At 48.1% G+C, this 26,637-nt stretch overlaps 1 long non-coding RNA gene across 1 annotated transcript; it reads right to left on the bottom strand.

Moving 5' to 3' along the window:
• Positions 1 to 17,484: 17,484 nt before the first annotated feature.
• On the bottom strand, positions 17,485 to 26,618 carry LOC111091817. Its single transcript, XR_005376253.1, has 3 exons — positions 26,559 to 26,618; positions 21,627 to 21,783; positions 17,485 to 19,371 (listed from the first exon to the last, which is right to left on the bottom strand). It is a non-coding gene; the product is annotated as an uncharacterized LOC111091817 (long non-coding RNA).
• Between the last annotated feature and the right edge of the window lie 19 nt (positions 26,619 to 26,637).

Raw genomic sequence — 26,637 nt, 5'->3', positions numbered from 1 at the left:
AAGACTTTCTTGTCTGCTGAGGTGGAACGGAGATCCCAGGCTTCGCCCCCAAACTCAACTTGGTTTACATGTTCTTGCTCAGATAATTAACTCTCCAATTAAACTCAAGTCTGGAAAACAGGGTCACCAAGTCCTCTGAAATGTTGGAGCCCAAAGCCAATGGACATAGCTTAAGAGAGAACATAGCGTTCTGGGACAGTCAAATATAGAAGCTTTTAGGGCCAAAAAATTCACTGAAACTCCTGAGTGATTTATTTTACAATTTAGACAAGTCTCAGGATGAAGATTTTAAAACTTATTTATTTTTAGGTAAACCCTCCACCCTCTTCTCAGAAGGGGATGCTCAAAAAAAAAAAAAAAGAAGAAGAAGAAGGGGATACTCCCTAGCTGTTGACCGTAAGAAGTCAAACTCTCTGTATAGAACCAACAATAATGAGTAAAACAGAATGTATTTCTCCAGCACGTCCTCCGAGACTGATCCAGGTATGCAACAGATACGCTTTATTAAAAATAGTAACCAGTCTTCATAGTAATTATCGTGACAGAGAAGATCCGTGTTAGGAGGGAGAGTTCAGAGCACATGCTTAACAAATCAGTGCAGGATGATAGGAGCCCCGGGGATGTGGGGGAAATGCCGACACCTGTAGACATCGTCACCAGGTGTGGGGTCTTCAGGAATCACCTCTCATCCACTCTGATTTTTACAGGCAGCAACAAAGGAAGCGACACTGGGCTTCTTCTACTCTAAATGTTTGTAAATGTAACCATGAAGAAGAAAATAGAGCGCTAATACGATGGCATGCCTATAAATCTTCAATCTCGGTTATCTCTTTTTTGGACCACAGCCACGCACAGTGACATAATTTTCATTCATTTCCAGAGCTACATTTTGTAAATATTTCCCCTTCTTTTGCCCATCAGGATAAGAGAAAACACAAAGAAGCCACATATCCCCACAGGTGAATTCTAATCCAGTTCTTGCCAGGAACTGGGTGAGATCTGATAAAACACTCGGTGCTAACCAACTCTGTGCTTCAGGTCTCTTGTCAACAAATGTCAATAATGAAACAAATCCTGTCTACCGCCATGAGGATGTTTTGAGAACCTGAGAGTCATAAATATTTAGAGCTGGAAACTCAGAGTCCATCGGTCCCACCCCTCATTTTATGGATGAGGACAGTGAGGCCCGGATGGATTGAGTGTCCACTGAAGGTACAGCTAGGGAGGGGCCCAGCCACCACCCGAACCCCAGGTTTGCCCCTGTGCTCTTCCTGCTGGAACATACTGTTCACACAGGGAATGTAAGATGGTGATTCAAATCGGTCAAAGATGGCTTCAGTGTATTGGCCTCTAGGCTCTGTATTTTTCCACTGGAGGCTGAGACTCATTTGTTCAAAAGCCCACTGGCATCAAACATAAATTTTTACACATCAGGTTATTTTTTTAAAGATTTTATTTATTTATTCATGAGAGACACAGAGAGAAAGAAAGGCAGAGACACAGGCAGAGGGAGAAGCAGGATCCCTGCGGGGAGCCCGATGCAGAACTCGATCCCAGGACTCCGGGGTCATGCCCTGAGCTGAAGGCAGATGCTCAACCACTGAACCACCTGGGTGCCCCCATCAGGTTATTTTTAAATCATTTTTAGCGAGAGAGTGAGCGCGTGTGCATGAGGCAGGGGTTTGGTGAGTTGGGGGCAAAAGGAGAGAGAGGGAGAGAGAATCTCAAGCAGACTCCCTGCTGAGCACAGAGTGTGACTCTGACCTCAGTCTCGTGACCCTGAGATCACAACCTGAGCTGAAATGATGAGTGGGGATGCTTAACTGACTCAACCACCCAGGCATCTGCATCAGGTTATTTTTAAAATAGCCAAACAAGCAGATTTTTAGCCATTTAGAGCCCACATCTAGAGTTTCACACACCCCTTGAAACCTCACCCAGTAGCCATTGACCATTGATGAGAGAGAGAGATTTGTAAATACAAGACGCCAGGCTACCACGACCCTTCCGAGCTCTCTGACCCCCAGACCACCCAGCATGTGCCGAGCCCCACTCCCCACCTGCCCCTCTCTGCCCAGAGCTCCCCTTCTGGATGTTGGCCTCCTGGAGCCTCTGGGTGGTCTCAGGCTGTGCGAGACTTCCTCCTTCATACAACCCCATCCCACATGGCCTAATAAAGCTTTTGTGTTACTGCCTGTCATGGTCATTTCTTCCTTGATCAGCCCCAATCTCCTAAAACCTCCTACAAAAGATACAAATGTACTTGGAGCAAATGTCACGGAGATGTTTGGCGCCACCACTAAAACTAGGGATGAAGGCAACCTGGGCTCTGAATGGTTGTCAGTTTCCCAACTCCCTGTGGGTCTTCTTCATACCACGCAGCAAGTGACAGGAGTACTTCCCAGTCTTGGCCCCGTGAGGACAAGCCCTGACAACTTGGCCCCATCCAATCTTACGTGTCTTCTTATGCTCATTCACAGGCGCCAAAGCAGGGATTAAGGAAAAAGCTTCACATAACAAATTGGCCCCTGTGAACACAAAGCAAATGCTCCATTCCTCTGGTGTGCTTCTGAGCACCAGAAGGAAACCCTGAGGTCAAGGACAACGTGGAAGTCAACCAGGATGTGACTGTCACTCAGAGGCAAGGCCGCTTTAGAAAACAAGGCAAGGAATTCCAACTAACGCTGTTTTATTACTTTTAAAAGCTCCGACTCACCCCCTCAAAACCTAAATGCCTGCGCTTTTACAAACACACAAAACTATTCAGTTGCCTTGAATATAACTGACAAGATGGAGGAAAAAAACCATAGGTAACTGGTTGAACTAGTCTTGCTTTCTCTTACCATAGGTGTAGGTGGAAGGTCATTTTACGTTTTCCTGGTTTGATGAAATAAAAAATTGAAGTACTTCAAGTCTGTTTACCTGGTTTGGGCTGATAAAGATCCCCGCCTCTTTCCCCCTAAAAAAGATCTAAGCTCTAAATTTAACACAGTTTCACTTAGTTTGGAAGTACCTTATTTTGGAGAAAAACTCGTGTACTTGTGGCAGAACTGATCATGATGGTTGACATAGATTGATCAAATATAGGCCAGGCACTGCACCAAGGGCTTTAAGGGTATTTACACATGTTATCTGCACAACAAACCCAACAAGCAGATCCCATTATTATTATTCTCATTTTACAGATGGGGAAACCGAGGCACAGGAAGCCTAAGTAACTTGCTCAAAATCAGGCAGTGTCTAAGTCAATACAATTTGACTCTAGAACCGTCCTGCCCCATATAGTAGTCGCTAGCCACATACAGCTACTGAGTACTTGAAAAGTGGCTAGTTGGAATTGAGGTGAGCAGTAAGTATAAAACATACACTATATTTTAACGATTTAGTATGAAGAAAAGAATATTAAATAGCTCATGAATAATTTTTAAAATATCGATTACATGCTGAAATAATATTTTGAACATATTAGATGAAATGAAATGTTATTAAAGTGAGTTTTGCCCATTTGCTTCACTTTTGGTCTATGTGGCTTCTAGAAAAGTTAACACGTCCTAAGTGGCCTGCACGTGTGGCTTACATTATACTTCTATTGGACCGCATTGCTCTAGACCCTGAACGCTTTACCCTTTCTGCATTACCCTCCCCCCAAAAAAGGAGCTTATGCTCTTCCCAGTAATGAAAAAAGTGAGATCTTCATTCACTGCAAGATTTATGTTTTGTTTGCATGGGAGCAAACCACAGCATAAAATAGTTAAGACCCAAAGTCAAACATTAACCCTGAAACAATCTTCAAAGCCTGCAAGAACAAAAGAACACACACTCTACCCTCGGCTTGACTTGCTTGACCTGCTTTCCAACCTGGACTAAAGCCGCAGAGTTCAAGAAGTTCAATGACTGTCTGAGCTTTAATGTCTAATCAAAAGCCAACATTTGCTTGTGTTTTTGCTCTTGCTTTATGCCCACTTGTGCTACGTGCAGACAGAAGAGCACAGTGCGGTTGGGAGGAGGCCAGCCTGTGTGGCATTTTCACCAGGGCCCATGGGTTGGTTTTCAGAGGGTTAATACTTCAATGATTTAATGATTACTGTTGGGTGTCCATTTTCAAGGAAATATATAAAAGACATGTCTGTCCATTGGACATTGGACGGCCTAAGGACTCCTTAAGAAAGCCCAAGCCAAGGGCGCCGGGTGGCTCAGTGGTTGAGCGTCTGCCTTTGGCGCAGGGCATGATCCCAGGGTCCTGGGATCGAGTCCCTCACTGGGCTCCCTGCAGGGAGTCTGCTTCTCCCTCTGCCTGTGTCCCTGCCCCTCTTTCTGTGTGTCTCATGAAAGAATAAATAAAATCTTAAAAAAAAAAAAAAAGAAAGAAAAGAAAAGAAAAAAAAAAAGCCCAAGCTATTCATAAGCTGTAATTGTGGCTCAGAAGCTGGACTGGTTCAGAGCTGAGGCTGGGCTTTTATGTTTTCCTCTTGAAAGATCCCTAAGTAGAAAATATTTCCTGAAATGCGAGCAACTCCACAGGTGCCATCTAATAGGACAGGACTTGGCTATGAAAACCAAAAACGTCCTGGTCCTTTCTGCAGAACTCTTGGCCCAGACCAGCCCCAACCCAGCTCTGGCCATTTGACCTCTGTGCTCACTTCCTTTACTCCCTGCAGCCCCGGGAGGCTGTCCTGTGTCCCCGCCTTCACCTGTGACAGTGCTATTTCGAGAGCCTTTGTAATGTTCGGCACATTTACACCCGAGCCAGGCCTTCAGCCGACCCTGGGCCCTCTCCCTCTCCTACTTTCCCAGTGCGTCCCCCTCTTTCATCCTCCAATCCTTCTTTCTCCCCTGCAAACATAGAAAGGAAGAGGCCCTGGCACTGGAAACCTTCCTGGGGTGGTGGTGGGCTGGACCCTCCACCCTACAGCCCCTCCTTAGGTGGGATTAAGTGTTCCTCCCAGCGTCCCAACACTGGGCAGCTGTCCCTGAGCCCTTAATGGGGGATCAACCAATGAGGCTCCGAGGGCTGCAGCGCAGAGGGGCCCTGCGTCGGTTAGTCACAGGGCTGCGTGTACTCACATAACCTCTCTCTCTCTGCAGTAGACCCAACTGCCACCTCGCCCACTTCCTCATGCTCTCGCCTCATCTTTCTGGATTCATCAGAGGCTTAGCATTCCCAGTGGATAACACTCCATGTGGCAAGGTGGAAGGTGCAGGAAAACCCCGAGGCTCAGGCCGCTCACTCGCTGTGTGGCCCCATGCGTGTCGTGGAACCTCTCTGGGCCCAGGCTTCAGTGAAGTGAAAGACTGACTTGGATGAGACCTAGAAGCCCTTGCTGTCCTACAATTCTGGGGTCCATGAACTTCACAGATCCTCTGTGGTCATCCCTACCCATGTCCCTACATCTTTATTTCCTGTGACTCTGGACTTCCATGGTATCCCATTTTTTTGGAGATTTGTGAACCGAACAGGTCCACTTACATCCCAGGCTCCAGGATGCTGTTGAGTTACATTATCACTGCACAGGATTTTTGTTTTTTTGTTTTTTGTTTTTTGTTTTTTAATTAAAAACTGGGCAGCCCGAGTGGCTCAGTGGTTTAGCGCTGCCTTCAGCCCAGGGCGTGATCCTGGAGACCCGGGATCGAGTCCCACATCAGGCTCCCTGCCTGGAGCCTGCTTCTCCCTCTGCCTGTGCCTCTGCCTCTCTCTCTCTCTGTGTCTCTCATGAATAAATAAATAAAATCTTTAAAAAGTTATTAAAAAAATAAAACCTTAAAGGGGAAGAAATTACCACAAAGGGTAATTTGGAGTGTGAATGAGGCCTACGTTTATTTGTACAAGAACTGTGTGAAATGTTATCATTTGTTTATATATTTGCTTCTTTGTTTTTGAGTTCTTGGCTAAGGGGAAGCACTCTTACCCCACAGGGTACTTGCAGAGTCACTGCTGGGGGCTTCAAGATGCTATCTCTCTGCCGCTGACTCTCCCCACCGCCTCCCAGTTGACACACTGCAGACGGATAACAGTCACCAAAGCCGCCCTAACCACCCTGCTCCTGCCCAAACTCCTCCTTGACTCCCTCTGGGCCAACTGGACTGAGCGCAACCCACTCAGCGTGGCAGGTCAAGGCAACCCGCAGCACGGCCTCCACATCCTGACCCGCCTGTCCCCCTGCCATGCCTCCCCCACTCCACCCAGCATCCCTGGCATTAGGACGGTCACGACACAACCCGGTCTCCCCGCTCCCAGGAACGTCCTCCGCCCTCCCCACCTGACAGACCCAGTTCTGTAAAGCTACTGTCGAAACTCAGGCTAGGCTTTCTGTCTTCAAAATCCCCTAGACAACACCACTCAAGAGAAATGAATACAAGTCACATGTGTAATTTAAAGGTTTCCAGGAGTCACATTTAAAAAGAAACAAACAAACAAACAAAAAACAGATGAAATCTATTTCAATCACATATTTTATTTAACCCAATATATCCAAAATAGTATTACTTTAACATGCAAACAAACAAAGTTATCAATGAATTCCTTTACGGGGGCTTTTGGGGTGTTTTTTTTTGGGGGGGTGCATTTTTTAGATGCACCACATCTAAATCCAAGGTGCATTTTATGCTTGCAGAGCCTCTCACTTAGGATCCTAAATTGTCAGAAAACACACAACCTGTATTTAGATCTCATAAGGTCTAAATTGAAAAAGATTTGTGCACCCGAGTTGTTCCAAACGTGCTAAAAAGTCTGTTAGTAACTGTGCCCAGTATTCTTTCAGTTAAACTTAAATGAATTAAGCGGTGCCTGGGGGGCTCAGTCGGTGAAACATCTGTCTCCGGCTCAGGTCAGATCCCAGGGTCCTGGGATCAAGACCTGCATCGGGCTCCCTGCTCTCTCTCTCTCTCTCTAATAAAAAAAATCCCTAAGTAAAGAACTAATAAACTTAAATTAATTAAAATAAAATAATATTGGGCAGCCCGGGTGGCTCAACGGTTTAACGCTGCCTTCAGCCCAGGGTGTGACCCTGGAGACCCGGGATCAAGTTCCACGTCGGGCTTCCTGCATGGAGCCTGCTTCTCCCTCTGCCTGTGTCTCTGCCTCTCTCTGTGTCTTTCATGAATAAATAAAATCTTTAAAAATAAAATAAAATAAAATAATATTAAATTTTCAACTCTTCAGTCACACAGGCAGCTTTGGCCAGGATACAATAGCCACGAGTGACTAGAGGGATGGTGCGGGGCCGGGTGGGGCAGCCCCAGGCCCTTGGAACCTCCCCAGAGGCATTCAGCCCACTTGGCTTCCTTTGGGATGGTTTCTGCGTGTGTCCTCAGCTAGATCACAAACCCCACAGGTGCCACAGGCAGAGCCACACCTTTCCCTCCTACGGTCCCAACCCCGGTGCCCGGCATGGAGCCCCCCTACACCAGGCTCTGAGTGAATACTTTATGGATGAATGGAAGAAAGAGTAGATGGATGAGAGATCTCACTCTTCCCGTTAGGTTATCACTTATTTCAGCACCTATTTCATCCTTCTGGCCTGTCCTATTGTGCAAACAGAGCGTGGCCCACTAAGGGGCTACTAAGCGTGGCCCACTAAGGGGCTTGCTGGCTAGCAAGCATTTGCTCCTCTTCGAGATGTTCAGCATGCTACCACCACCTAAGTCACATTTTGCACCTGATTTGATACTCATCCCTACGAGGACACGTGTGTATACCATACAGAAAAAATCGTTCTTAGGGAAAATGGTTCTCAGGGGGTGACTCTTTCAAATTCCTCTTAGTAGTAGAGTCATCTAACGGGCCCCCCGGATGTGTTAGGACCACACTGCACAGTGAGAACCGAGATCGGTTCCCCCCCAAGCAGTGCTCTCAGCGCGGATTTCCCAGATTCCCCACCTGTGCCCCGGCCCTGCCTCCCTCATTCGCGAATTCGTTATTCGCTAAACCAAACGCCTGACTTCTAGTGATCTGCAGGCACTCCACTAGAACAGCAACTTTAAATGGGGAGGAAGGAAGGAAGGAAGGAAGGAAGGAAGGAAGGAAGGAAGGAAGGAAGGAAGGAAGGAAGGGCATCATCAGAGGGCAGAGGAGCCTGGTGTGCAGAGTGTGCAGAGCAGCCGACAGCTCCCCCCTCGGGGCAGGGTGACAGCAGGCTGCGGCCTGGTGGGTGCAGCTGCGATTACACCCATTTCCAGGATGCCTGGAGCCTTATCCGGACATTAGTACCTGGAGACACAAGTCTTGCTTCTAGGACAGAGGAATTAGTATCAAAGAATTAGGTGGATTCTTATCAGCTAGGCTCTGCAGGGAATCCCTGGGTGGCTCAGCGGTTTAGCGCCTGCCTTCGGCCCAGGGCCTGAGACCCTGGAGACCCGGGATCGAATCCCACGTCAGGCTCCCTGCATGTGTCTGCTTGTGTCTGCTTGTGTCTCTGCCTCTCTCTCTGTGTCTCTCATGAATAAGTAAATAAAATCGTTTAAAAAAAAAACTAGGCTCGGCAAACCATAAATCAGTATCAGTGTTGCCGGGAAAACCTCCAGATGGAGCAAGGTGAGGGTGGGTGGTGGGGCTGAGCCCACGCACGTGTGCGGCCCCTGGACTTTTATCACAGGACGTGAGCCCTGGGGCTCTAGGATGTGGCTGGGAAGATTCCTGAGGAACCCAAGAGTTTCTCACCCCTGCCACACGCTGCCAGGGTCCCTTTGCACCCCGAGGAAAGGACATCAGCCTCCCTTGCTCCCTGAGTCTCAGCAATGTGGAACGTATGATTTTGTTTTTTCTCATCTCCCATTGTGTGCACCCTTCCCCCCATTGTCTGTACCCTGCAAGCCCTCCACATGCAGCTCTTAAGGGGGTAGGCCTTGCACCCTGCAGATCCCCTGCCACTGATCCTAATTAAGCCCTTCTGAAAGATATCAGGACTCCCACTGAAATCCTCCTACAACACACCCCATGGTCACTGCTCCAGTCCTCTCCGAGATTCTATTTATCCAACATACCTGATGTCTGAATAGGAGAAGGAAGGAGTGAGTATCTGCTCAGAGGATACCGCCCAGTCCAGGTGGTCACTTGACCTGGATCTGTAACGATGCCCATAGGACTGGGGTGGGGGGTGGGGGGGCAGGCAGGACTCTGTTCAGAACTTCCTTCTTTGTTTCTTGTCTTTTCATTATTTTTAAGTGTATTGGGGCTATTCAAAAAAATTTGTTTTGAAAACATTGGAATTACAAGAATATCCAAGGCAGCAATTATAAAGGGAGCCTCACTTTTAGGTCCAAAATGTCCCACCCGAGTTGGAATTTCCTGTCAAGTTTCCTCCCTTGAATATTTTTCCTTATAGCTACATGATTTCCAATTGATTTTATATTTAGTAGTGGTTCCCAGAATTCCTGAGACAATAGACATTTTACCAAAAAAAAAAAAAAAGTTACATGACTAAACGAGTCCTCATATTAAAAGAATTAATGGCAATGGAACAGATGGGATTAAAAGTGTCCTTTGTCACCAGATGAAGGCTAGTAGAACACTGACTTTCTGTCAGGCTTGGTTAAGTGACTGCCTTAGCCAAGGTACAAATGACGGAAACTCTGTTTAAGCAAAATAGCTGCGTATTGCCTTATGAATCTGGGATATTTATGAATGAATGGATAAGGACTTCAGGAAGGGCTGGATCCAGGTACCAAAGCAAGGCTGTCAGGACTCTTACTTTCATGATCTTTGTTTCTCACCTTGGCTTTCTTCTGAATTTTATTTTATTTTTTAATTTTTTAAAGATTTATTTATTTATTTGTTTAAGACAGAGAGAGGGAGAGAGAGAGTGGGGGAAAGATCAGAGGGAAAAGGAGAGAATCTCAAGCAGACTGAGCCTGGAGCCTGACACAGGGCTCCATGTCATAATCCTGAGATCATGACCTGAACCAAATTATGACACTTAACCGGCTGAGCCACCCTGGCACCCCTTTCCTCTGAATTTCTTTTTAATTTGGAGGATCCCTGGGTGGTTCAGCAGTTTAGCGCCTGCCTTCGGTCCAGGGAGTGATCCCGGGGTCCTGGGATCCAGTCCCGCATCGGGCTCCCTGCATGGAGCCTGCTTCTCCCTCTGCCTGTGTCTCTGCCTCTCTCTGTGTGTCTCTCATGAATGAATAAATAAATAAAATCTTTAAAAATAATAAAAATAAAAAATTCGTATTCTCTCCTGATGCAGCAGTGGCCTTCAACCACTGTGAGCAAATGGCTATTGGCTGTTTCTAGATCACATGTCCTGGCTTAGAAACCCTAGCGAGGGGGAAAAGAATAGTAGGTGTCTAAATAAATCAATCTTTCAGATTCTTGTGGGCCCGGCTTTTATCACATGTCCTCCTCTGCAACAAGCGTGTGTGTGTGTGTGTGTGTGTGTGTGTGTGTGTGAATAGGTTGCAGTCCTGCAACCTGTGAAAAATGAAAGTTCAAGAAGGAAAGGAGGGAAAGGGAATGATTTGGGAGCTCTGTGCTACTGAACAAGGCAAATTTTACAATTTGAGAGGAGGAGAGAGGTAGCCGGGCCCTGACTTGGAGGTGGCTCAGAGACCACTCGCTGCCTGGACGTGCCTGCTCCCCGGCTCCCGTGCTAGAAGCTGCAGCTCAGTCCTCGCAGGTGCCCCTCGCACACCCACGCGTCCTTTCACAACTCCTTAAAAAAACAAAAAAAAAAACAAAAAACAAAAAAAACACCACCCTGAGTGGGCTATTAGAGGTGGAGGCAGAAGGAAAAAGGCAAAAGAAAAGAGTGTCTGCTGGGCCAGTCCCTGGGCCCCTCTCCGCTGCAAGTCATCGTCCCACAGGGGTCCCCGCACTGTCAGCCCCTTCCCTGCAGGGGCCACGACCTGAGACAGCCCGGATCCGAATTCCCACCCCACGCTGACTTCACGGCCTGGATCATCTGACCTGGACACTGAAGAAAATACCCCACCCAACCTTGCACAAGATCCTCGTGACTGATCTGACTACCTCTGCCCCTGAGGCCAGGATGGTGTATTAATCTGGCCCGTTCCCAGGGGGTGATGAACTTTCTAGAAGCTGAGCCAACTGTGCACACCGGGAGCCTCGAAGGCCAACAAAACAGATCTCTCGCCCATCAGGCCACCCTCATCCACGTAGACTCTTGGGAGCAGCCAGGGGTCTCTCTTCTCTCTGCTCTCCCTCCCTCTCTTGTCTCCCAAGACCCTTCTGGTGTCCCCACCCCATTGGTTCCAGCTCCAGTGTCTGATTCTCCAGGTTCCCAGTGCTTCTAGAAGGGCCCCCGGGGTCCTTCTGATTCTTCAGCACGGAAGAGTACAAAGGAAGTGCATGTCTTTCTCCTGACGACGTTGACCACTTCTCACAGCTGAGCCAGGCTAACAATGTTTTCATCTCTTTGCCCCATGGTTACCCCATTCTTTCAACACTCCATGTTCCGGCAAGTTCTTTGCCTGTTGTCTGGCCACCGGTATTTTCCCCGATCTGTCTACAGGTAGCAGAGCAATCGTTCTGCATTTGTGAGCTCATTTTCTCAGGGTGGATCGTTTGGATGAAATGAGGCCAATCAGGTGAATTTCTTTCTTCTGAGGGGCCAACTACCTTCTACGCTTCCCTTGTCCAGATTATCATCTGGGCAACAGAGAGAGGGAATAAGGGTGCGTTGTCTCTGAGGTTGAGGTACGCTTTGAAGAATTTCATTACTTATTCGTGTTCCAAATATGCATCTGGGCCAGGCCCTCACTGGTAGTGGTAAGCCAAGCAGACATAATCGCCACCATCATGGCAAATTAACAGCTAATTCCCAGTTGCCTTTTATAATTCCTCAAGAAATCACATGTCAAGGCAGCAAACAGCTAAAACCAGCAGGTAACAGGGGATGAAAAGAGGGGGGGGTGCGTTATCTCTGCTGTAAAAAATTTACTGCAATGGTCACAATTATTACACAGCTCTGGCGGTCAGAGGTCTAAAATGGGCCTCTCTGGGCTAAACTCAAAGTGTCAACAGAGCCGTGTTCCTTCTGGAGGTTCCAGGGGAGGATCCAGTCTCTTGTCTTTTCCAGATCCTAAAGGCCACCTGCGTCCCTTGGCTGATGGCCTCCTTCCTCCATCTTCAAAGCCGACGGTGGTAGGCTGGGCCCTTCCCGGGCTGCCGTCTCTCTTGCTTCCCTCTCCTACCTCTCCGTTCCACTTTTAAGGACCCTTGCAATTCCACTGGGCCCACCCAGATGATTCAGGATGGTCTCTCTATTTTAATGAGCTGATCAACAACCTCGTCCTTTACCACAAAATTTAATGAACTCACAGGCTCCAGAGTCTAAGGCATGGCCATGCTTGGGAAGCCATGATTCTGGCTAATGGAACTTCCGAATCCCCTCTTCAAGACACCAGGAAAGATGGGATCCTAGCCTACCAGGCTGAGGCAGCAGGGCCCAGAGTGCTGTGTCTGCCCGCCGCCCCCACCACCACCCCTGCACCTACCCCCTGGTCAATGCGCTGAGCTGGGCCTCTTGGGGCCTCCACTTCATCACCTCAGACAGCGAGTCTCTTGCCCTGATTCCTCAGGCTCTTTGATTACCTGGTGTTTCTAAAGTGTTCTTCCATTCCCAACCCAGACTTAGCCTGAAGCAAGGGAAGAAACAAGAATCCAACTGACCTCCTATGACCTCAGTTTCCCTCACGTAACTTGTAGCTCTCACAAACCCAACAGAAGACTCAAGACTGCTCTCTCCCCCACATCCCTTACCTGTTCTGGGCTGATGACAGACAGCCTCAGGACTAACTCATCACAGGCAAAGGGGGGAGAAGCTTCTCCAAGATCTTCTGGAGAGATTCATGGTTCTTCCATGCTAAATTAACGTGAACATTCTTCGATTCACACTCTCGCCTTTCCTCATTCCCCCAAGACCAGGATCTGACACGCGTCTCAATCCAAACCATTTTAATCATCAAAACTGACCAACTATTTAGTGGTTTATTGGCTCTCTGACCTCCACCGGAAGTTCCCCAAACCCATTGCCTCACTGAGTGCCAAGCCCCCAGAATAACAAGATTCAAGGGCTGTGGAAACACATCTGAAAAATGTTTCTAACTTTTCTCATATAGAAGTGTGCACGGACAGGAAAGAGAAAGGGGGATTAAGCTAGAATCCAATCTGAAAAAAATGGTTGAAGTCATTTCTAGCAAAGTCCTGAAATGGAAAGAGAAACTTCTCTACAAAAGGCACATCATGTGGTTCTCACAACAGGCGACTGACACGGGGTGTTTAGTTACAGACTGAGAATGGTGAGGGAGAGAGTGCTAGAAACAGTGAGGCCTCTCGTAACACTCACAAATAGTCTAAGACCACCAACACAACCCTCTGCCGAGGCATGCGGTTTCTGAATCCATTTGACTGAATATTCCATGTCCTTGAATTTAAAAGCAAGAGAGCTTTCCCTTGGGACATTGTGAGGTAGGTCACAGAGTTTGGTCTGTTATTAAAAATCCAATTCTGGGCAGCCTGGGTGGCTCAGTGGTTTAGCACCACCTTCAGCCCAGGGAGTGATCCTGGAGACCCGGGATCGAGTCCCACGTCGGGCTCCCTCCATGGAGCCTGCTTCTCCCTCTGCCTGTGTCTCTGCGTGTCTCTCGCCTCTCTCTGTCTCTCATGAATAAATAAATAATATCTTTTTAAAAAAATCCAATTCAAAGGCCCATCACTCAGGGAGTCCCCCTAATGCCAAGCCAACTTCTTGTGCAAAAAAGGCTTTCAGCAGAGTTGCACACATTTTAATTGAGGGAGAACTGGAAGGGGGTGAGTTTGGTGCTATGGGCTCTCATAAAAAGGAAACCCTGGAGCACTCAGGGCCAGAGATTGCAGACAGAAGGCAAAGACGATTGGATGTGTACCCAGGCTTCCTTTGGAGGAACTACTTGTGGTGGGGCACATCCTGAGGCGTAGGAGAACTTGAGAAGCACTCAGTATAATTTTATTATTACGAAGAAAAGAGAGGAGATTTCTGAGCCCTCTGCGCTATAGGCTCAGTTTCTTCAGGCTGTGTTGCTAAGAGGTGACCAAACAGGGTCCTCCCGGGGGGGAGGTCCCTAGAGAGTTTTCACAATTTATGCCCTCACCAGTTAGTTCATCCCCTGTGTCATCTCTCTAGCACAATGCGGAATCCATCACACAAGGCTGTTAAGAGTCCGCTGAGCTTAATGGTGTGGGACATGCCTGCCACATACAACTTCGGGAGAAAAAGCAGCTTACAGTATAGTCTCTACTCCACAATTCTGATCTTGTTATTACAAGCGTGTCTATACATATGCTTTATATGTATGAGGTTGATGTTAGAAGGAATTCCGCAAAAATTGTATAGTGTAAAGCTCATGAGTGAATTTTTCATCACCCTTTTTTATTTTCCAATTTTTCTACAATCAATATAGATTGCTTTACTATCCTCCCCCCCCAAAAAAAAGAGAGAGAGAGAGAGAGAGAGAGAGAGAGATTAATTAAAACAAAATGTCAGGTAAGCCTCTTGCTATAGAGACCAAAGTTTAAATTCTTCTATCTCCTACTTTGGCATAGGATCCTGTCTTCTATGTGGTTTATGTATACAATGGAATATTACTCAGCTGTTAGAAATGACAAATACCCACCATTTGCTTCAACGTGGATGGAACTGGAGGGTATTATGCTGAGTGAAGTAAGTCAGTCGGAGAAGGACAAACATTATATGTTCTCATTCATTTGGGGAATATAAATAATAGTGAAAGGGAATAGAAGGGAAGGGAGAAGAAATGTGTAGGAAATATCAGAAAGGGAGACAGAACGTAAAGACTGCTAACTCTGGGAAACGAACTAGGGGTGGTAGAAGGGGAGGAGGGCGGGGGGTGGGAGTGAATGGGTGACGGGCACTGGGGGTTATTCTGTATGTTAGTAAATTGAACACCAATAAAAAATAAATTAAAAAAAAAGGATACTGTCTTCTTTTTTTTTATTTATTTATTTTTTTATTGGTGTTCAATTTGCCAACATATAGAATAACACCCAGTGCTCATCCCATCAAGTGCCCCCCTCAGTGCCCATCACCCAGTCACCCCCACCCCCCCACCCACCTCCCCTTCCACCACCCCTAGTTTGTTTTCCAGAGTTAGGAGTCTCTCATGTTCTGTCTCCCTTTCTGATATTTCCCACTCATTTTTTCTCCTTTCCTATCTTCTAATGCGCTAAAACCAAATTATGCAGAAAAGGAGAGAGGACAAGAATTCTTGAAGCCCCAGGGTCCTAGTAACCAAAGGGCTGGTGAGGCTGTGGGGTCAGCAGACTTCTAGGTCCTGGCTGGAGCAGGTCACCATTTTGTGAAGAACCTACTCTTCTCTCTTTGGCTTTAGAAGGCTTCATCCGGGGCTCTTTGCTGGACAGAGAGGTTCCTCACCCGGGTCTGGATGACCCAGATTTGTCCACAGCATGGGGAGGTCGAGACCCTGGGCTGGACTCGTTGGGTCTGTCTAGCGTCAGGTGTGAAGCAGGGAGGGTGAAGTCACTGCCCGTGTTTGCCCAGCTTGGCCAGTTCTGTTTGGCAGCTGGGTGTGGAGGACACAATGCCCACTGCAGCTGTGAGTACAGCAGGCCGGGTCCGGCACACGTGGTTCCCACGGCTGCCTCCTCCCAGAGGACAACGCCCTGCCCAAGGCCAGGCTTTCAGAAGGGTGCTCCCCCCCCCATGTCCTTCACTCTACGTATTATGGTGTAATGGAAGGAATGAAACAGACATCAAATCACTAAGTTGGAACCTGCTACCTCCTAGCTGTGTGACCTTGGTACTTAGCTTCCTGAACCTGTGTCCTTATACATAAAACTGAAAATTATCTTTTTTTTTGTTTTTGGTTTTTTTTTTAGATTTTATTTACTTATTCATGAGAGACACAAAGAGAGAGGCAGAGACACAGGCAGAGGGAGAAGCAGGCTCCATGCAGGGAGTCTGTTACAGGACTTGCTCCCAGGACCCCGGGATCATGCCCTGAGCCAAAGGCAGACCATCAACCACTGAGCCATTCAGGCGTCCCAAGTTGTGGGTTTTAAATGAGAACATGGTATGAAAGACACTTTGTATTGCACAGCAGTCCACACAGGGTTGTCATTCTCATAAGGAGGCAGGGCCTACCTAGCCTTCTGCACCCTTGTTCCCATCATGGCAGGACCTGGGAAGCAAGAGTCACAGTCCTAAGCCACCTGGATAAAGAAGTCCCTGCCCACCTTTGCCATCTCATCTGCCACCCTCGTGACAGGTGCCACCTCCCAGCAAACCACCTCCTCGTAGCCCCCAGGGAGGATGGTGGTGGCTAGTTTGGGAGGAAGTTAGGAGGGAGGTTTCAGCTGAAACAATGAAACAACAGATAAATGACACCAAACTGTGTTGTGAGAGGAACCCACCTGGAGCCCTGGCAAAGGGTGAGCGGCCGGGAGAGTCCAACGCCCCATCCCCGTTGAGGGCAACAGGGCCCTGGGAGGGAGGGTTTGCACAGACGACTATTGCTTTAGGCTTAGGACGGTGGGGGCCAGATGCAAGAGAAGGTCCCACTCCCCTCATCGCCCCCTCCCACACCACCTCCCAGGGAGCCCAGGAACCACGGTTGGTGACTATGGGAGGAGGTGAGCAAGGAAAAGAAAGAAGGGACCCTCTCCCTGCCCTGCCCAGGCAGCCAGCCCCCTCCGGAGCAGAGACAGAGTGACTGGAAGATCCCCCTGTCTGAGAGAGCACACGTGCTGGTTTACGTGTGGAAATGACACTATGACATTCCTCAGAGCACCCAGGAAAGTCTGGAGATGTTTCCAGATGCACGGGGCAGTGGGGGGAAACACAAAGCTGCTTTGTGACTACAGCCCAGGAATGTGTGATTCAGTGCATTGATGTCCTAATCATGTGTTTGTTGAGCACCACTGAACACTGGTCCAAGCGCTCGCTTGTATTAAATCGTTAGGGCCTTGCGACCCCACTATAATGCATAAGCCCCAAGTTTCAGAGGAGGAAACAGGCACAGAGGAGCCAGGTAACTTGTCCAAAAGTCACAGAGGTTGCGTTGGAAGCCAGATTCACCCTTCAGGCCTCAGCCGAGGCCCTCTCCCCGGGGCCATCTTGGATCCTCTGGATCCCAGAGCCCCTCACCTCTCAGGCTGAATTGCGATTGCCTGTTTTGGTGCTGATGTCTCCAGTTACGATGACCTTCTCCAGAACAAGGACTGGATCTGTCTCATTTGTATGGGGGCAAGTCTGTGGAGGCCGAGAAAATTAAGGCCATTCCACCTCAAGTTTAGCACAAGTCCAGCCATCTTGGGCCCCTGTGAATAAGAGCTGAACTCTACAGGAAAAACAGCAGAATGTCCTCGGCAGGAAATCCCATATCAGATCTTAACTCCCCCACCATGTCCCCCATATTGGAATGGAAAAAATTCCTCCACCCCTTATGAAAATCCCCTAGACCAGCCCATAAAAAACCCAGCTGGAACCCACCTTGGGGTCCAAGCCCCTGCTCTGTTGTGTGGAGTATCCTTGGACCCAGGCTCGAGCTTGTAAATAAACCCTCATGTGCTTGCATCGGTGTCGGCTCCTTGGTGGTTTCTCGGATTTGCAATCTTGGGCACAACAGGCCCAAAGCACAGAACATGCTGCCTCAGTGGCTGCCTGTCCCACCTGAAGCCGAGCTGCAGAGAGCTGTGGCTCTACGCACTGGTGCCCAGCTGGCCCTCGGGAGCCACAGAGCCTAGAGCAGGGCCAGGGATGAGCAGAAGCAGCCTGGAGGTGAATCCCAATGAAGGGGTTTTGGGGGAATTTGGAAGAGGCATGGGACAACTGTGGGGTGTGGAGGATGAGAGAAGAGGGTGTTTGGAGACAAGGACTGGAATCCTGGAATCCTACTTAGGGATGCCCAAGAATCCCATACACATATTTGCTTGAAACAACATTTTTGGTGGCTGGAATGAGGCTTTTGTGGTGGTGGTTTATTTTATTGTGTTTGTTTCCAACACTGCTCTGAGACCGAACTGTGTCTTGGCTTCCCGGTCTCAGGGAGATCTATATTCCTGGAACCCGGTAGGATGCATAGTAGGTGTTTGGTAAATAAGTGTCGAATTGAATGGAAAGGAAATTGCAAAGTATCCTGTAGGCTCTTAGTCATCTGTCTGCTTCTGAGAGTCGAACGTGTCCCGGAGGAGGGGGAGGCAAAGCCGTCACAGGGATAAACCCTGAAGAGCAGCCTTTGGGCAACTGGACCCCAGCTAAAAACCCAAAAACCATTGGTGTGCGGTTCATGGTCAGGCAGCTGGCAAGAGCCTGGGCCAGTGCTCGAAAGGTCAGGGCTTGAGCAGAATGCATGAATGTGTGGTACCCCTGACCCCCCAGGGCTCAGATGAGCAGTTGCTTCTGGGGTGGTGTGAGTCAGAGGTGAAAGCTGGAGATTGGACACAGTCCTGGCCTTGTCTGTCACCTCGGCTTGGTTCGAGGGTGTCCTTCCAGCCCTTTTTGATTAAATTCTATTTACCATTTTCTACTTTTAGGTGACCTTTGACAATATCCACCCTTTGAAATGGTCTGCCCAAAGGATTCCGAAAGGTCAACATCTTGTATCGGGTATTTTATAAAAGGGCCCTTCTTTTCTACATGTGGAACCCAGCTGGGTGGAAGTTTTTTTGCTAGAGAGGCCAGCCTTGAAATATCCATCTCACACATAATCAATTCAAGACTGGTCCTTGGTTTTCTCTCACTTCCTTGGGGGGGATTCTTCTGACGCTATGGAGCAGAGGGGGCTGTGAGAGGGGTTGATGCCCTTTGTAGCGAGAGTTAGTTCAAAGTCTTATCATTGGCAGCCTTGAAAGGAGGGCGGAGAGGAGGGAGTCTCTCCATGTACAGCTGGATGGTCGTGGCCTCAAGAAGAAATGTGAACTAGCCAGGACTCCCTAATGAGGACCAGAGGCAGCATCCTCAGATATCTTCAGTTCTGTGGGTCTTCAGCACAGCGTCTGTCCACAACTTCCAACCACACTCTCCCACGTCAGAGTGCCAGTGCCACAAAAGAAATGCCTCAAGGCAGAAGAGCCCAGGAAGACAAATTAGAGAGGGCGAAACGAGACCTCGGACTTTCATGCCCCCTGGAGACAACTCCTTCTCTTCTGCACCTTTTTCAAGAAACCCAGGAATTCCAGCTTACTCTCTACAAGCAGCCGAGCTTGGGGTTCTTCATAAACACAAAAAACAGAGAAACATGTGAACAGGCACTTTGCTGACTTTCATCGGAGTGGTTTTAAATGTTTGACACGGATGATGAGAAACAGGGATTTTGTTTTCCAATTGGTGTAATTTGGGTAGGAGTTTGATGTCTCCTTTTCTGCTGGATGTGCTTCTTCGTAATGCAACGTGGAACCTTTTGAGGCAAAGATTAAACAAGTATCTGCTGCGGTATAAATTATGGCAGCCATCCCGTGCCTGGGGAGAGCTCCAGGTCACCTCAAGGGGAATCATCATCTCCTCCTCCACCAAGAATCATATCTGGGGAGACGCCTGGGTGGCTCAGCGGTTAAGCACCTACCCTTGGCTCAGGGCATGATCCTGGAGTTCCGGGATTGAGTCCCACATCAGGCTCCCTCTATGGGGCCTGCTTCTCCCTCTGCCTATGTCTCAGCCTCTCTCTCTCTGTGTCTCCCATGAATAAATAAATAAAATTTTTAAAAATTAAAAAAAAAAAGAATCATACCTGGAGTCTCTTTCTGGTTACATAAGTTACACACAGGTTATATGGAGCCGGAGAGCATCTGCTGCCCAGAGGGAGGGGGACAATGGCACCATCTGTGGTCATAACACGGGGCTCTGAACAACAAATACCAAAGGACATGGCCAGCACTTCTCTAGGGAAACAATGATCCAACTTTCATGTTTCACAACAGTAGGCAAAATGGCCAGTATGACCGCGTGCTTCAAAATGGTGCTCAGCAGGAAAGCCAGGGAAGTGTGGGTGAGGAAAGGTGGTCACTCAGGCGGGTGGCACCAACGGTGTCAACAGGGGTCTGGAGCTAAGCCTCCCAGGACCCAGGCACCCTGCCCAGTAGCCCTGCCCAGGGCATATGGGTGAGCACAGGCATGTGCATTGAAGAACGTAGGCAGCCCAAGTAGCCCACCTTGGCCCAGCACGGCACTGAACAAGTTGTGGGGCTGCCATCTTTCCAATAACCCCTGAAGCCTGTGCGGGATGAGGACCAGCCAGGAACCATCCCTGTGGAGGAGCAAACCATGCAAGACTCGTCTCCAACAGCGACAACGTTGGCAGCCATGTGCAACGAAGTAAGTATGTGATGAGGCCCTCTTCTTGCTCCAGTCTGCAGACCCAGAACTGAAGCCCTTTGGTCTTTTTAGATAAGGCCCTGGGATCTTTAACCTTGTGCCTCCAGCTTGTGCAGAAGCTCATATCAGTCCTATTTGTTTCCATCTCTCTCACAATCCCTGTAGGTGTGAGCTCGAATGGCTTTTCACAATACTGATCTATGAGTTACTTGTATTGAATTTCTGGCTTCTCAGTAAGTTCAGGGCTACCCTCAAGTGGCCCCAGGTTTACAGAAGGTCTCCTGGCAGTCTCTCTAGGGCGGCCAGCAGCAATGGGTTACACGCTGCTGGAAAGGTACAGTTCCTCCCCTGACCCCACTGGCTGTTCGGCACTATCAGACCCCTTCTCTTCAGCCCAGTGACCACCACATGGCCCTATCTGTTATGAAACTGTGACTTCCTAAGTCTGCTTTTTTTGGCTGGAGTTTCTCGTCTTTCTTTCCACAGGGTCTCAGGAGGACCGCACATGCCTTTTGCCTCTTCCTAGCATCTTCCTGGGGTATTATGAGTCTATGCAGAGAGGGGAACTGACCCTGGTTTGCTTGGGGACCAGGAAATCAGGTTTCAATCAGAGAAGCATGAAGACAAATGTCACCACCTTCCTTCCCTGCAGTGGCAAAAAGTGCCCAAGAAGAGACCAAGTGGGCCGGGCCAGCCTTTGGTATTTTTCTATCTCTCAGTTATGCAAGGAAGCCACTTACTGGTGAGTTTTAAGTGGGGAGAAGGAAATGGATCTGGCAAATTAAACGGAAAGCTGTCTGAAGTAAGATGAAGGCCGTGCTCTGCAATTTGTCCCCAGCCTCAGGTCACAGACTGGGGCTTTCCACTCCATTTCTGTGTGTCCTGTCCTTAACCCAAAAACACAGAGACGAACTGCCCCAGGTATGTTGGCTGTCCCCAAAGACCACGAATGAATATAAGATTATTCAGACCCTGCCACCTGTCTTAGCAGCCTGGATTTCCCAGAAAGTCAAATCTGAGGACTCACAGGATTCAAAACTTTGTTAGGGAATGTAATCTCCTAAGGATTATAGGGAGCAGGAGTAAGGAAGAAGGGGCGGGGGGAGGAGAACCAAGCCAAGGAAGCTGGTCACTGAGCTGCCCACCTCTACTAAGGCACATGCTGACTACGTAGGTGGGCATTCGTTCAAAATATTTTTCTTTAACACTCATTACCCCCCAGGTGTTACACAAAAGCTATAGAGCTGGTGCCTGTCCTCACCCCATGGTGGGTGGGGAGGGAGTAATTTACCCATCAGCCCTTGCCTCCCATTGGTGAAAGGTTCACCCTACAGGACTCACCTCCAGCATGCACGTGGTGGGCATCAGGCAGGTCTCGTGGGGGTACCCACAGAGGTGCCCCAAGCAGGGAGATGAGAGGTGACCGGCACGCACATCGACAAAACACTGTTGGGTCCACGTGAAGTCAGCTGGAGCCCAGGTGCCAGGGGCTTGTCCACTGGAGCAGGAGACAGGCAAGGCCAAGAGGAGGGGAAACAGCAGCCATGGGAAGAGCAAGGAAGACAGGGTCATGGCGGTTCTCTGCAGCTCCACACTGGGCCACCTAGAGCCAAACGTCTAGGCCACAAGGAGCACCATGTGAAAGAGCCAGACTCTCTGAGACAGATGGAAGGGACAATAAGCACATTCTAAGTCTGGGGAGCGAATGGCATTTCACAGGCCTCCAGGGGTTTCTCAAAAGGTGCCATGCTCTGACTCATAGTCCATATCCTCCACCAGTTTGGGACCCAGCGAAATCACAGTTCCTGCCTCCTGGGGAGACAGTCACCAACGAAGCCTTAGAAGTTTGCAGGCAGCCTGTGTTCCAGTCCCAGGTCTGCCACCTACTGGCTTTGTGACCTTCTGCAAGCCTCTGTGACCTTCCTGAACAACCTCAATCTCGGTTTCTTTATCTGTACAAGGGGAAATTGAAAAAAAATAATAGGCGAAATGAAAGAGAAATCAATATATCCAATGAGATGACTCAATGTAATGTTTAGCCCATGGTCTGGCACACAATACAGTCTCCATAAATAGGAGCTTCTGTGGTTATCATGCCACCAAACTCCGTGCCTCCAGGAGTATCATGTTTCTCTGGGGAAAATTAGGATGGTATGACACTCAGAGAGGGTTCTAATCCCTTAAATATATCAACTGCTTCTATTTTAACACCGCTGTGAGCAAATAAAAAACTTGGCAAAATCACCTGAAACAAAAATATAATCAAGTAGTAAAATTAGCATCACATTTTTCCATCTTCACTCCGGGGCACAAGTCCTCGCCAACCCCCCGGAGTGAGTCAGTTCTGGCAGAAGAGAAATGATTTCATCCTGCAAGAGAATCTCTTGTTCTTTACCCCACTCATCCTTTTCTTTCAGACTCAGTGTTTCAGCCTCAGGGAGGACGCTTGTGAATGACTCCGTAGGCTTATGACGTGGCCCCGTGTGTTTGTAACTTGTCACAGGCAGACGTACCTACTCCTTGACACTCAATGGTCCCACCTTGCGTCAGTTTTTGAGTGCCTGAGACTCTTCTGGTAGCTTTCTTCTTGCTTGCAGTGATAGGAGTGGTCTCTGTCACCCAACCCTGATGAAATATCAGTGATGAGTTTACAATTTCCTTGGCTCCCCACCCCCCCAAGATGTCTACAGAGCCCTTAGGGATACAGGCGAGTCTCTAGGGGAACACATCCCCCAACAAGGGAGCACAGGCACTCAGGTGTGCTCAGTAGACACTTACTGAGCACTTACTGAGCCCAAGCACTATGATAAGAGCCATCGACTCAGGGGGTCTGCCTTCAGGGAGCTTGTGAGCTAGAGGGGGGGACTGACAAATAGCAGATGATTGCAATACAAAGAGACGGGCAGGGCATATGGGGGAACGTGCCATTGCCCTTTCCAGACATGTACTCCAGAGGTCCCCACCAGGCTGCACTCCAGCAAAGCCACTCCACGCCCGGCTCCCCAGCACATCTCAAACTTTCAGCCTCTGGGAATCTATTCAGACCATTCTTCTCTCTTGAATGAGACTTTTATGTTCAGCAAATAGAGCAAAGACTATTTTTTTAAAGGATTGATAAACATTCCTCTACAAGATACTTCCCTGGCTGACCAAAAGCCACCAACCTGGATTATCACAATGTCTCAGAGCTCAGGGCATAAGAGGCCAACCTAGCAAATTCCCATTTCCAGGCTCCACCTAGCAAATTCCCATTTCCAGGCTCCAGACTGCCTCTTCCCAGTGGGAAAGCCCACTCCCTTCAGTGGAGAACTCTTCTTTCTCCCTGTCAAGCCTTTGTCAGTCTAATTAATACCCATGCACTGGCTGAGATGAGGGGGTCTGTATCTCTATCTCCTAAATTACCAAAAATTACCCCAAAATGGACAGCTCCTTTTTAATTTTATAAATTCTTTATCAATACTCATAGAAAATTGCATAACTCATAAAACATAACTGGATGGATTATCTCCAAGGTACACCTCCCTCCCATGACAGCCCCCTAGGTTAACAGGTGTGTTTTCAGTTTTGATATGTCTTAAAGTCTAGATCATTCCTAGACCTAGAGCTGAGATTCGCCAAACCCAGTCCAAGTCTCTGTTATGGCTCCTTCTCCAGCAGGAGGCCAAGGCAATGCTGACGTTCTCTTCCTCTATCACGCCCTGTGAGCATCGAGCCAGGCCCAATGCACACGGCTCCCCAGAACAACAGTCTGCAGGCACTGCAGGGTTTGGATCCACCACGGAATAGAAGTCATTTCCCAAAGGCAACATCGGCTGCGGAGAGACCTCTCCGCCTCCCATGCAGACAGCCTTTGAATCATTACACGGAGCAGCAACGACCTGCTTCAGCTCCAGCTTCGCAATGTAACAGCCAATTCAGGTGGGCTTCTCTGTCAGAAACTGATAGAGGACAGTTTCTATCAAAGTATATTCAAGACCCCACCTTTTGCATGATTGAAAACTATTGAAAGTGCAGAAATGATCTTTTCCCGCCTCGCAAAAGGGTGTCAGAGAACTGCCATTAAATTGCACTTTCCCCCAGTGAGCTCTGAAAGAAGGATGCTTCTTCCCAGCACATGGCCAAGGACAGGGAGCTTCACTCTCAGCCAAAATTCTATCTCTGCTCAGCTTTCTGTGCCCACTCCAAGAGCCACAGTTGATATTTGTCATCTGCTTTTTTGTATGCCAGACCATCACACTTGCCCTGGCTCTTGGTGGCCATCTAAGGCTCAAACAAATTAATTGACCCCACAGCCATCCTAGATATCAATTTTAGTGTCAGACATTGGGTAAGGAGCTAAGAATACAAAGGTAAAAATGTTTGGGACAGCTAGCTGACCACCAAGTTTTGTGTCCCATCCCCCATCCCCTTTATAAAATTGTCACAGAGAACTGGGTTTCCAACTAGGAATAATGCCTCCCAGTGTCCCCTGCATTTATATGGGACTCTGTGACCACTTCTCCACAATGGAAAGTGAGCAGGAGTAATGTGTGTCATTTCTGAGCCAAAACGTTAAGAAGTGTGGCTTCTGTACTCTTTCTTCCCTTATCCACTGGAAGGATACAGGATTCCTAAGACTTAAGTCATGGAAGATGCACCAAAAGGAAGAAGTCAGAGCCCCCTGTATCACCACATAGAGGAAACCACTCATCAACCAGGAATGTCTATTACGTGATTGAGAAATGAATTTCTGGGGCACCTGGGTGGCTCGGTCCATTAAGCATCTGCCTTCGGCTCAGGTCACGATCTCAGTGTCGTGGGATTGAGTCCAGCATTGGGCTCCTTGCTCAGCAGGGGAGCCTGATTCTCCCTCTACCTGCCACTCCCCTTTCTTGTGCTTAATCTCCATCTCTCTCTCTCTCTCTCTGTCACTCTCTGATAAATAAATAAATAAATAAATAAATAAATAAATAAATAAATAAATAAATAATTTTTAAGAAGAAGTGAATTTCTGCTGTGTTAAGCCACTGAAACATGGGAGATTGTTACAGCAGGTGACATTACTCTAACTTGTCCTACAAACAAGATACAGTCTCTATCCCCAAAATGCTAATATACCAGAATCTTCTGACTTGGATTTCAGAAATCTCTTTCTAGCAATGGGAAGGAGAATAGGCCAAAATGAGACCAGTTCAGGAAGAAATCTGGTACATAATCTTATATATACATATACATTTTTTACATGCATGATAATATATTTTTATGACACTGTATAGATATCAGCTATTATTTTCAGTCTGCAGGCCCAGCATTTCCCCTTCTTCTTACAACACCTTAATTTTTCTCAATCTGTATGGTTTAAGTGGGACTAAGTCATCCTTGTTCTGAAGGTTGGTTTGGACAATCGGAGCCGATCAGTTCTATACTGAGACTTTTTCTTTTTTTTTAAATTTTTTATTTATTTATGATAGGCACACAGTGAGAGAGAGAGAGAGAGGCAGAGACACAGGCAGAGGGAGAAGCAGGCTCCATGCACCGGGAGCCCGACGTGGGATTCGATCCCGGGTCTCCAGGATCGCACCCTGGGCCAAAGGCAGGCGCTAAACCGCTGCCCCACCCAGGGATCCCTGAGACTTTTTCTAGAAGAGCGAGAGGAAGGCATTCTCTTTTTTTGTTGTTGGGTTACTGATAGGTCCAACAGCAGGACTAGGTCTCAAGGCAGATATCTTTCCTCTCTCGGGGGGAGAAATTGCTGAGTGCAATGGTTGAGGAAGAAAGAGTTAAAACAGTCTGTGATCCATCCCCCCCCCCCCCAGTTACTAGAGGGACCCCTGGGGAAGGGAAGGCAAGTGGCATGGCCTCGTCCCTCTGTAAATGTGATAACTGGCCTCCTGAGAACAGTTAACATTTCAGGAAGGAAAGTCCTTATCTATGGAATTGTCTTAGCAGGATGTCCCTGGTTTTAGCTTGCTTCTGGTAAACAGCTCTAGAATCCATGGATAGCTGAGGCATGGCTCCCTAGAAAATACCACATAAGCTCAGGGACAGTCTTGCTGTAAAAATGGAGATATTCATACCATGAATGCTCCCTGCTGTGTAGGATGACTACAACTATTACTTATAGACCTTGTTTTATTAAAAGTGTATCTTAAACAGCAAGGAAGGATGGGGGGGCGGGGGATATCCACATGGGGTGCTTTTCTGTGTATTCATTTATTTATTACTATGTAACAAATTCCCTCAAAATTTAGCAATTTAAAACATCATCTTATTTGGGGCACCTGGATGGCTCACCTTTGGTTCAGGTCATGATCCCAGAGTCCCAGGATGGAGTCCTGCATCACGCCCCCCGCAGGCAGCCTGCTTCTCCTTC

This window comes from Canis lupus, chromosome 22, assembly GCF_011100685.1.
Source record: "Canis lupus familiaris isolate Mischka breed German Shepherd chromosome 22, alternate assembly UU_Cfam_GSD_1.0, whole genome shotgun sequence".
In the NCBI taxonomy this organism is placed as follows: domain Eukaryota; kingdom Metazoa; phylum Chordata; class Mammalia; order Carnivora; family Canidae; genus Canis; species Canis lupus.
This window is presented reverse-complemented; position numbering and strand designations above follow the sequence as displayed.